Source organism: Pseudochaenichthys georgianus, chromosome 7 (assembly GCF_902827115.2).
Source record: "Pseudochaenichthys georgianus chromosome 7, fPseGeo1.2, whole genome shotgun sequence".
NCBI lineage: Eukaryota > Metazoa > Chordata > Actinopteri > Perciformes > Channichthyidae > Pseudochaenichthys > Pseudochaenichthys georgianus.
The window spans coordinates 485,666-498,611 of record NC_047509.1 but is presented as its reverse complement, the minus strand read 5'-3'; the positions used below and the strand labels follow the sequence as shown (position 1 = coordinate 498,611).

At 42.4% G+C, this 12,946-nt stretch overlaps 1 long non-coding RNA gene across 1 annotated transcript; it reads left to right on the top strand.

Annotated features, from left to right (window-relative positions):
* The first annotated feature begins 314 nt into the window (after positions 1-314).
* On the top strand, positions 315-7,468 carry LOC139434167 (uncharacterized). The gene is made up of 3 exons (XR_011643582.1): positions 315-809; positions 6,465-6,675; positions 7,366-7,468. It is a non-coding gene; the product is annotated as an uncharacterized lncRNA (long non-coding RNA).
* Positions 7,469-12,946: the final 5,478 nt, after the last annotated feature.

The window sequence follows — 12,946 nt, the reverse complement described above, 5'->3', positions numbered from 1 at the left end:
GTTATTGTACATATTACAGGTACTGAGACAACGAAATGCAGTTTAGCTTCTAACCAGGTGCAACAAGCAGTGAAGTGGAAAGTAATGTACACAATCTACAGAATAACATGTAGCATGAATTGAATGATGAATAAACAGTGGGGTATGAATACACTAGATATCAGCCTGTGAGCAGTATGAACAGTGTGTATGAATATGCTAAGATATATAAAGTATGAAAACGGTAAGCAGTATAGTATAAAATATATAGATATTAATTTCATGATGATAAACATTGTGGAACAATGATGCAAAATGGGAATGGATGTGGCGACGTAAAACTGACACAAAACAACAACAAACTTTTGCCAGCCAATTGGAGAGCTTCATCAGCAGCACGTGGTAAAACCCACCAATGAGCGCTCAGCTCGAGATACCAGCGAGCCGTTTCCCATCAAGCATTTCGCTTCCGCAGCTCGTGGAGAGCAAGGCTGAAGTCGAATAGTCCATTTAGCTTAGGAACCTTCCTAAAGGAGTGAAATGACCCGGAAGTCCCTCAGTGGCAGCCATGATAAGTGCCGTTCGAATTCTCTAGAATGATGAGAATGATAGGAAAGGAGGTTTCAAACTTCCTTTATAACCTCCTTTAGCTTAGGAACCACTGGACCTCCCTAACCGACAGGAGAAGCGAAAATGCTGCCCCACAATGCTTTGCAGCCGCAGCATTTGCCGTCACTCAACAGTCGGCCGTTCACGGAAACAACCGATTATGACGGAGAAATGATATCATGAGAGTTACGGTGCTTATTAAGCATTTTAAAACATAGGTGGTAAGTAGCCAAAGTGCTTTGTTTTGAACGTTCATCAGTATTATAATCAAAGAGAGAAATATGAACGTTACTTTTTTACTGAAATGATCAAATAAAGTCGACATTTCAGTCTTTACTGAGCTGTGTGGGGTTTGTTCAACTTTTAAAAGATGTTTGAATGGTGATATACACAGTGATAGATGTTAAGGACTAACGTTTATAATACATACATTTGTATTGATTTTAAGATCTTTAGTTCATACAATCATACGTATTGGGATCATTTGTATTAATGTGGACCGGAGGGAGAGGGGGACGAGCATAAGTTTCACTTTCCTTTTTTATTTCAATTCCAACTTTGGTCATGAAGAATATGTTTCTCTGTTGTCCACGTTCATAAAGCAAAGCAGCAGCATCAGAGCACGGTGCAGAGTCTCTAGATGAGTTTACATCAGTCCCTCGTTCTTATTAAACATCCATGTTGTAGTCCGCTGTATAGAAAACTGTGGTTTCCATAGTTTCCCCACAGCAGCAGACGCACACAATGACGTCCGCTGGCGCATCATAAACACGTCGGATAGTGAAAGTGCATTCGGATTCTCTAAAGTACCGCAGTCTCTTCTCCTAAGTCCTTTTGAATTCTCCTATCCACTATCCCTTAACCCCGTGACGTTTCACTCAGAGGTCAAGGAATAGACGATAGGGTTAGAATTTAGGAGCTGATTTTTAAACTATCCGACTGCAGCCCAACTGTGCCAACTCGCCTCGCCTCGCTCTTAAGGCTGCGGGCGTCTTTGTCCCGCGAGATTTCAAAGTCTCATGTGGGCGAGCCTCCAGAGCAAGTCGGACACAATAGAGGCTTCTCAATACTCAAATTTCCCCTCCTCAACTCCTCGACTCCTCGGTCCTCCGGTAGTGACCCAGAAATGAATTTCAGCGTGCCATTTTGAAGGACGTCTCATTTCTCTAAATGCACACCGAGGACCGAGGATCGAGCGTCGAGGAGGCTCTCTGGAGGAGCTATAACCGAGGATACACTGATGGTTCCTCCACGGGTCCTCCGCGGATGCATTTCCGGGAACGGTGGCGGCGTGACGCACGGCCGGACTTATCTCAGCCAATGACAGCTCTGCATGCATCCCCTGGATATTATTTTAGAAACTGCTCTCATCGCAACGCGATGTTTACAGAGAGAACAGCTGTGAGGTCCGTGCAGAAAGCAGAGCAGTGTGTAAAATATATATCACTCAGTATAACAGGCCTACTCTCTTTATTTGCTTTAGTTTAGTAGATATCTACAAAGAGTCCATATTTTTCTAAGAACATTTAGTGCTTCACAATAAAATACACAACGGCTGTTGCCTGATTATGCTTTAGGAGCTGTAGGTGTTTTCATTTCATTTCAAACCTTTATTTAACCAGATTGGTCCCATTGAGATCATAGATCTCTTTTTCAAGGGAGACCTGCAGCATATAGGTCCCACATGAAACATAAAACAATAAGGACATTATACATTATATTTACAGGATACATAGTTATAGACATTTACAAGTGCCCATTGTATCAGCAAGCATTTCATTTAGCCTAGCTTTAAAAACATGCAGAGGAATGAGATGCTCAGTTTCAATTCTTGCTGAAGATTGTTCCAAGCATGTGTGTGGTAGGCCTATAGTGTCGGTGCGTGTGGTACAGTGTGTAGGTGCGTGTGGTACAGTGTGTAGGTGTGTGTTGTACTGTGTGTAGGTGTGGCGGACAGACGGGTCTCAGTTGGTTTGATGTCCTTACTTTTAATACTTGCAAATACAACTTTTGGCCCGTAATTTCAATTCCCCATTTCAGCGACCAGAGAGAGGTGGGGGGGGGGGGGGGGGGAATATATCCAGTCTCTGATTGTGTTACGTTATTATGAGAGTGCTCTCATACTTTAAATTGCTTATATTTATATAAATATATGTGTGTGTGTGTGTCCGCATCTGTAGCCTGGTATTGCCTCATTATACCGCACTCTCAATGAACTCAAAGTAAATATGTGGGGGAACAATGTTCAGCTGATCTAACAGAGATTATAAAATATGACAAAACACTCGACAGCTGATGCAGCTGTTGCCACGTAATAATGAACGGACGTCGCTTTAATATGACCGCTCAGAGGAGAGGAGTTCTCATTTCTTTAAACGTCTGCTGCTTCCCCTCCTCTCTCCTCGGTTCCCCTCCTCGGTCCTCCGCTCGCATCTCCTGTGGGCGGGTCTAAGTATCGAGGAGGGGAGTCGAGGAGGGGAAATTTGAGTATTGAGAAGCCTCTAATGACTAACCATCATGCAACGCACTAGCAAGACGTTGATCGCAACTGCGCAGGTTTTGCTTGTCTCAAACAAGCCTCCTCTCTCTTTATGTATGTCCTTACTACTAGGGGGGTGTTCCCTCTATCGTCACATGACCAGCAAAGTATTTAAAGATAGACATTTCAAAAGGGGAAAAGGTAAAACATTGGAAATATAAAGAGGAATGCATTAATAATACAATTTTTTTTTGTAATACTAACATAATAAATGTGGAAATGTAAACATTATTAATTAAAGAAAACGACACTAATGTTCCTCCCTCAGCCGCCAGAGGGGGAACTGTTTAATACAGTTAATCAACATACAACAATAAAACATTAAAAAACAAAGTAAAGCAAAGATAAGAGCTGAAAAGCAGGACTTTTAAAAATATATTAATTAAATAAAAGCAAATAAAATCCTATATACAAATATTTAAACAAACAAGAACATTTTAAAATACAATAAAATATAAAATGGCATTTACATATATGTGGGAGTATAAAGAGCATGAAATAAAAATATATAATACAAAAGAGAAAAGAAGAACATTTGGAAATATAAGAAAAGGTCAAATGTAAAAACATGTACATAATATATGTGGAAGAATAAAGATGAGTAAAAACGTTTATAAAAAATAAAATGATGAACATGGACATTTAAAGGGGACCTATCATGCGAAATGCACCTTTGTACGTCTTTTATACATGAATATGTGTCCCCGGTGTTCCAGGGAACTCACCAAGTGTCAGAAAACACAACCCTCTCTATTTTCCTCCTTCGCCAAATCTCTAAAAAAGAGGCTGCAACGGATCTGAAAAAAACGGATCCACATTCCAATACTTTTCTACGTCACAAAGAAGTGCTCCGCTTATTGGTCAACTCTCCACCTATCAGGGGAATGAGCCACGGCCACGTGCATTGCCAAACCTCTCATTCGCATCGGCAGGCTAAATAATCAACACCCCAGTCGCATCTGTGTTTTTGCTCTTGCCAGGATGTCTAAGCCAGTTAAACGTTGTGCTGTTTATTAACTTCTCTCAAGTCCAACACGGATATGCCTCCAAACTAATGCTAAACCCGGGATCAATACCAACCATCCGGGACCAGGCCAGCGAGGACACATCCAATTTTGAAGCTGTACGTTTTTATTTAGCGGTGTTTTTCCTGATAAAGCTATCTCTAGCTTGTAGCATGTAGCTTCGCCGCATCAATGTCGCCTCAAACCCAAATAGTAATCGGTTAGGTGTTTATATATTTTTGTACAATTCTATTTTGTACGCTCCGCAGTCTTTGCTTTGTCATTTGAATTATCAGGCATTTGCTAACATGTTCAGACATACTGCCGTAATGGCGATCTGTGTGAAGGCTGTACAGCCACGCTCTAGGCGATAACACAAGTATTTATTCTCCTATTTATTAGTATTTTGTATCCTCTACAATCATATTGAGTAAGTTATAATAACAAACGTAATCTTCTGTAGGCAAGTGCCGTTTTTTCCAGCGTTATATGTAAACGCTTTTGTGATTGTAGTCTGTAAGAACTGAGCTAAAGCCCCGTCGGTCTGTTGTTGTTGACAAGGCCTTACCTCTAGCAACAGGTTGTGTGTGTGGACCTTTTTGTCGTACACATGGGTGTGTTATGCCATTGCTGTGTAGTATATAATAGTACAATGACGTCGTGGCGCAATTTGCACAAAGAAGTCAATAACTGAGCTTTTAAAAACACATGAAACTACACACATTGCTGGAGTTATACTTTTTATCATCCAAAGTTATTCAACTTTCCAACGGTTGTTGCAGGATGTTGGAAGAAAAGGACTGTAAACTATTAAACGCAATGAGGCCATTGTATATATGCTGAAAATATGAATGTCTCCCTTTATTTATATATATATATATCGCTGTTTTTGCGTTACAAACTGTACACATTGCATTCTTGCTAATTAGCCAAAATATGAACGGAATAAGGAGCAAGCATCGTAACAGAGTAAAATAAATAGGGACAACAGCTTGTCAGCTAACTATTCAGAAACGTCCTGCTGCAACCGAGATTTTTGCACCTCCACCAAAACCTCCGCTGCTTCAGGGTCAGTTTCTGGATCAAATTGATAGTATGCTTGAACACATGCATTGCTCTGAGATGACGTTTATTCCACACTCGGAATCACAGCAAGCACGGTAACGTGACTCTCGCCGGCTCATGCCTGCTCTTCTGCAGGGGGGCGTGGTCAGCTGCTGCTCAGAATTTTCAAAGACGGGCTTGGAATAAAGCGAAAATGAGCGAAACGAAGCATGTCTAAAAAATGATCTGTTTGGTATTTTGAAAAATAAAATGTATAAATATACCTTATATAGGTATGGTCATACACTATATCATTTAAATATAGCATGATAGGTCGTGAAAATACAAAGAGGAATAAATAAAAGGGAATTTAATAAATACAGTCAACAGGAGTAGTGATAAAAATAGCTCACAATAAATGAAACAATTGTAAAAATTATATAAATTGAAGAATATAAATACTATAATAAGAACAAGATGAAGATGAAAATGATACCTAGATGAATAATAAGCAAACACATGAATATACAAATATAAAATGAATAAATGGATTGATAAATAGGAATCAATAAAACATGTGAAGCCATGTCTTACAGATTGCTTTGTGTTCATGCTTAGAAATAAACAGAGAGAAGGGATAGTGGAGATTGAGCTGGAAAACAAAATAGATAAATAAGAAATACATTAAAATCTAAAGTAAACAGGACAAGAAGTTAATGATCATGAAATAAAAACACTACACCAGTAAACATTGAATAAAATGATCCAACTTATGCCCGCCCTGGCAAATCAAATGCCCGCCCACAGATGTGGGCATTTGATGTGGGCACAGACCCGGCGCCCACGCCGGGTCTGGCCACAGTTGCTAGCCCTGTTTATAATGATTGATCATGAAAGTGTTCTCAAAGCTGGTGAAGGTGCAGCTAGTCTGAATGGCTTTGTAGACTGCAGGGTAGCTGGTGAAGGTGCAGCTAGTCTGAAGTACTTTGTAGACTGCAGGGTAGCTGGTGGATTTACTCCAGGTGGAACTAAAGTCTGATTCAACACTTGATTAGATTTCACATCATTCATCCAGATCTGAGAAGTGACTAAAGGGATTAAATACATGTAGTGGAGTAAAAGTACACCATGTACCTCTGAACTGTAGTGGAGTAGAAGTACAAAGAAGTATAACATGGAAATACTCTAGTAAAGTACAAGTACCTCAAAATTGTACTTAAGTACAGTACTTGAATAAATGTACTTAGTAAGTTTACACAACTAAATAAACAAACATCTGTGTGTTGAAGCCCAGAGCAGCAGACCTGAACCTGAACCTGGACCTGGACCTGAACCTGGACCTGAACCTGGACCTGGACCTGGACCTGAACCTGGACCTGAACCTGGACCTGGACCTGGACCTGAACCTGAACCTGGACCTGGACCTGGACCTGGACCTGAGTCCCGCTGTGTTTCCTCAAAGAGTGACCGCTCAATGGAGCCTCAATCTGCTGATGGGGGGTAAGAATTTAAAACGTACTAAAAGCCATTTGAGTCAGTAGTTGTCTGTGTTGAAGCTTCTGTGTAACCTTCAGGAAATCCTGGTTATTAGCGACGTCGCTGGGCGTTAAGTGAACTGCAGTTAGCATCCTGGGCATGAACTCAGTGACGTTATCCACTAAAGAGATGTGTTTACGTTAGCTTCACACTGCTGGCTGTAGGGCAGCTGAAGAGACGCCAGGCACTTTGTAGATAAACTTCACGTTTTTAGGATTTACTCTGAACATCTTCCCGAGTCCTTCACATAGAGAGCAGTCCACCGGCTGATAGAGGACACTCAGAAAGTCTGGAAGGTTCATCTGTTGGGCAACACAGAGCGATTTATACTATTACATTGGAAAGAGTGACTTTAGAGTTAACATATTTTCATCAGTTTTTCTCCAGCGGGTCAATGTATGGGCGGTGGTGGCAAAGTCCGTAGGGACTTGGCTTGGGAACCAGAGAGTCACTGGTTCAAGACCCCAGAAGACCAAGTGCTACCCAGGTGTCCCTGAGCAAGGCAGCGTTCCCTACACTGCCCCCTGGGCCCATACATATGGCAGCCCACTGCTCCTAACACTAGGATGGATCAAATGCAGAATGTACATTTCCCCTCTGTGGGACGATGAAGAGCTCCTTCTTCTTCTCTTGATGCATCTGTTTCTGTTTCAGGGTCCAGCAGCAGAGACCAGACTCTCCCAGCTGTCTGTCCCTAAAGAGCGACTCCTCGAAGGACGACTTCATGAACTTTAAAGGACGACCTCCATCTGCTGATCAGAAGTAAGCTGTAACTCGGAGTAAGAGTCCGGTTATGATTAGGGATGCTCTCTAAACATGCTGATCGCGAGAGCCGATCGCATGACGTAAAATGCCGTAAAATACCGTAAAATACATAACACTTTTCTCTGTCCATGCCACGGCAAAACAAACTGACAAAATGGCTTCACAAGTCTGGCAATATTTCAAGGTTTCCGAAACAGACATTAGAATAGCGGTATGCAAGGAGTGTGAAGCAGAAATCCCCCGTGGTGGAACGCAACAACGACAATTTAATACCACACATTTATTTTCGACCTTTGAGAGTTCATCACGTCAAATTATACAGCGAGTACGAAAGGCAAGCCAGCGCCAAGTCAGTAAAAACTCTGTCATCCACTCAGTTGACAGTTAGTGACACATTTAAACGGCAGGAACCCTATAGCAGGGACAGCAAGAAGTCAAAAGAAATAACAGCAAAGGTAATGGGATTCTTCGGAGTTGATCAGCAGCCTCTTTCTGTAGTGGAGGATGACGGGTTCCGACGACTTATTACCACCTTGGATCCACGCTATATCCTTCCAGGGCATAAATATTTCACAGACGTATGCCTGCCGCAGTTATACCAAACAGTGTATACACACATAGACAGCATTTTAAAGGACAATGTCACATCAATTAGTTGTACCAGTGACATCTGGAGCTCGAGTGCATGTCCCATGTCCATGTTAAGTTTAACTGCGCACTTCATTGATCAGGATTCAAACAACACAACGTTGTTCTACATTGTCAAGAATTCCCAGGGTCACACACAGCGGAGGCTCTGGCTGCTGCATTCTGTGAGATGTTCCGATCCTGGGGAATTCCCACGGTGGTCCACGTTATTCTAAGGGATAACGCAAAGAACATGGTAAAGGCCATGAAGGATGCGAATTTACCCAGCCTACCCTGTATGGCACTCCAGCTCGTTGTGAACGAGGGCGTATTGTCACAGCGAAGCATTTCTGACATGACAGCTGCAGGGAGACGGATCGTCGGCCATTTTAAACATATCCATTAGCATACACTCACGACTCCAAAGTGTTCAGCACCAACTTGGCCAACCTACAAAACGACTACAACAAGATGTAGCCACAAGGTGGAATAGTACTTTGTATATGCTGCAGAGTTTACTTGAACAGAAACGGGCACTATCTGCTTATGCAGCAGACTATGACCTGCCTTCAACGCTCGCCGGCCATCAGTGGAAATTGATTGAAAATATGTCTTCCCTCCTCGCACCATTCGAAGAGCTAACGCAACAGATCAGCTCATCAACTGCTTCTGCTGCAGATGTTATACCATCCATTAGAGCTCTTACTTCCTTGAGACAACAGCTGAGACGGACCATGGCGTGAAAACATCAAAAGCCACCTTGTTGGAAGCGATCCAGAGGCGATTCGGTGACATTTGGTCTCAGCGCCTGAATGCAATTGGATCCGAGGTAAGAAAACGAATAGACCTAGGCCTACTTCGTAAATATTTATGTTATGCAGGCCAAATTACATAAAAAATAAGTAGCCTATGCTATTGGTAAAAGGAATGCTATAAGTTCAATTTTCTTATAATTAATAAAAAAACACTTAAGAGTTGTGCAATGTATATAGGCTATAGGCCAGGCCTATTCAACTAGCGGCCCACGGGCCGAATCAGGCCCTTCAGAACTTTGTTCTGGCCCACAAGAGGTTGCCTGCAAATCGAAATGGCATTTGTGTAATAGCATAAATAAAACTAATGTCTGATCACACTAAATCCGACGATGCGGCGAAAAACGCTGGTTTTTCCATTCATTTGAATTATTTTGAATCCGTTATTTTGCCTGCCGCGCTCTGCTCATTCAAAAAAACCGCACTGTGTCCGCACTTGTCATTGGCTCAGTCAAACTCACGTTACACACTAGGTTCGCGGGCCAGCGAGTAACAGAGAGTAACAGCTTCAAGATGTCTCTCTCCAAGCCCAAGAAACGTAAAGTTGATTTGGAAAATCGCCAATTCCAGAATGAATGGACTGACAAATATGTATTTACTTTGCCAGACGCAACAAGTAATCAACCGGTGTGTTCATTGTGCAACGAAAGTATATCCGTGATGAAAGAATACAACGTAAAGCGACACTACAACTCAAATCACGGCTCGTTTTCTGCCAGTTTCCCCGTGGGCTCAGAGGAACGGAGAAGGAAAGTACAGGGACTGCTAGCATCATTTGAACGGAGTCAAGTGGCTTTTGCACGGAACAAGAGAGAGCTACGATAGCATCCCTGCAAGTAGCCTGGACACCAGACAGAAGAGGCCCTTTACCGACGCGGAGACCGTTAAAGAGTGTATGCTTGCTGTCATTGATGAAGTGGTTATTGACCAAAAAGTAAAAGACAGCGTCACTTCAGCCATTAAAAAAGTACCTCTCTCAGACACAACACTTCGCAGAGTGGAACTACTTGCAAAGGATGTGTCGGGGAAGCTTTTGGAAAACCTTCGAAAAGCAGAGTTTATATCAATCGCTGTGGACGAATCAACTGACTGTACTGACATGGCCCAGCTGTGCATCTATGTGAGGTTTTTCGACGGAGTTCGCTTTAGGGAAGATCTTCTGGGGCTTATTCCGTTGGAGGGACACACTACAGGTGAGGTTATCTTTCAAAAGATAGTCTCGTTTTTTAACGAACGTCAACTGGATTTAAAAAAAGTGTGCCTGTTGGTCCCTGATGGCGCTCCAGCTATGATCGGCAGAGTGCAGGGGCTGGTGGCGAGTCTATCTGCCATAGCCCCACACATGCAGTATTTACACTGTATTATTCATCAATCTGTGTTGTGTGCAAAGCTCAGTGGTGATTTGAAAAACACCATGGACACTGTCAGGAACATTGTGAATTTCATTCGCTCAACCTCCAGCCTACAACACCGCCTGTTCGGTCAGCTGCTTGCTGACACGTTTGCTGAACACACGGACTCACGGTACGTCCACACAGCAGCTTCAGAAGAATCTTCCACCGCTTCCAACGCTTCTCTGCCCATTGACCTTGAATGGGGATGACGTCACTTTGCCTCGCTTTTCGCCGAACTGCATTGTGGGGGAGCGAAGCGAAGATTTCCAGGATGTCCAGGATTTCCAGGATTCCAAAGTTGAGCAATGTTCAACTTTTGAAGCTGAGCTGGAAGCGCCAGCCAATCAAACAAGTTTATGCAAATCTGACAGTTGAAGCGCTAGCCAATCAAACCGCGTGTAAGCAGGGAGAGCCAGACCAGTTCATTTCCTCATATTCCAAACGAGAAATGGCAGTAGCAAATCACCCGGTTCTTTACGACCAGAACTATTAACGGGATACAAACCGGAGGAACCAGACATGGAGGGAGGTGGCAGAGGCAGTGGGTGAAACTGGTGGGTTTTCGCCTGTTTGGGGAGTTTATATATATATATATATTGCTCGCATAAAATCCCCGGGGTTTTTTGCTTTGTATGTCGGGGGCGGGAGATTCATGTGATTGGTTGTTGGTCGCATTGCTCGCAAAAAAATCCCCAAGCTGTCAGACACGCCCAGCTCCAAGATTTTCAAGATTTTTGAAAAGCTGCTGTGTGGACGTACCGTTACTCGTCCATAACGATGTCCGATGGCTCAGCAAAGGAAAGGTCCTGGATCGTTTCTGTGAACTCCGCCAGGAGATTGTGTCTTTCCTTCGCACGAGTAAGCGCAAACGAGCTACAAACCTCTTGGAGCGCATGTTAGAGGAACAGTTTATGGCAGATGTTTACTTTCTGTGTGACATTTTTGGACACTTGAACACTTTGAATTGCAAACTGCAGGGTCGCGAAAAGTCTATCGCTGACTTGGTTGAAAGACTTTGTGCCTTCAAGACAAAGCTAACGATCTTCAAAACAGACCTAATGACGACAAAACTGCTGCACTTCCCAAAACTCCGTGCATTTATGACCACATCGCCTGGAGCAAACATAACGCCCGTCATGACAGACTTCATGACAACATTGACTGATAACTTTACTGACTGATTCCAAGGCTTCAGCATTCCAATTGAGGTATTGCAGTTTGCTCGTGACCCGTTTTCCATCAAGCCTGATGCAGACTTCTGTGTAAGAGTAAAAGAGGTAATATCTTGCATTGATGAGAGCTTCTTTCAGATGGAGCTGGTTGATGTGCAGTCTTCCTTTGCTTTAAAACAGCTCCTGCAGTCTGAGGGTGTAGTGGACTTTTGGTCTAACCATGTCAGCCAGTATCAGTACCCCACAATGAGGAAGGTGGCCTTGCTTATACTGACAATGTTTGGATCTACCTATACTTGTGAGTAGTGTTAATTTCGTTGACTAAAACTATGACGAAATATGTTCGTCAACGACCTTTTTTTCAATGACGAAAACGAGACGATGACGAGACGGCACCGACGGCAGTAAACAATAACTGTAACGAAATCATCATGCAATATCGTTGACGAAAAGTGACGAGACGAAAATGTAGTTTACTAAATAAAAACTATGACAAAATCTCTCTTTACTTTCGTTGACGAAAAATGAGGAGACGAAATATTATCAAAGATAACGTTAAATCTCTGATAGTCAGTTTTTCTCCCAGCAGTTCCATTTCCGGTGCTGCGGCTGGGCAGCAGCTGTTTCTGTGCTGCGCGCAGCCGTACATTTGAATTACACCGGGCAGCGGCACAATATGAACTGTCAGGAAGACTCGGGTCTAACTCGTGGTCTAACTAACCTTATTTAACAGGAAATGAAATGGCAACAACAGGGCTTGGGAGCAGTGGTCGCACTCGCGTTAACCGAATACCCCCCGTCAGCGCGAGTGAGTGATACATTGTGCACTCGACGGGTAATAATGGATTATGACGGAAATGTTACGATCCTGTCCGTCAAAAGTCTAAAGCCACCACTGCTTGGGAGAAAGAAACGATGTGATATTTGGGCCCATTTTCGCTACAATGAGGCGGAGAAAAAAAGCGAATGCATTGTTTTATCAGAAGGGAAGCAATGTGGCCATAACACAGCTGGTACAAACACCACAAACCAGATACTCTCTGCAAAGCTGCTTAATCATTCAACCTGTCTTTCATCAAATAAGGACAAGATAATCTTATTTATTTATATACTAAAATGACAAATGATTGTTTTTGGCTAGACTAGTTTGACTGAAATGTTCTAGATAATCTGATGACTAAAAAAGACTCAACAGTTTTCATTGACAAAAAGTAGACTAAAATAATTAGTTTTCTTTGACTAAAATAAGACTAAAATGCTCAGACTTTTAGTCGACTAAAACTTGACTAAATAAAAACAGGATGAAGGTGACTAAATATGACTAAAAAAGAAATTTAACACAGGACTAAGACTAAAACTAAATAAAAAAATAGCTGACGAAATTAACACTACACCGGATATCTTATACTGACAATGTTTGGATGTACCTATACTTGTGAGTCTAGCTTTTCTCATATGAATGCCA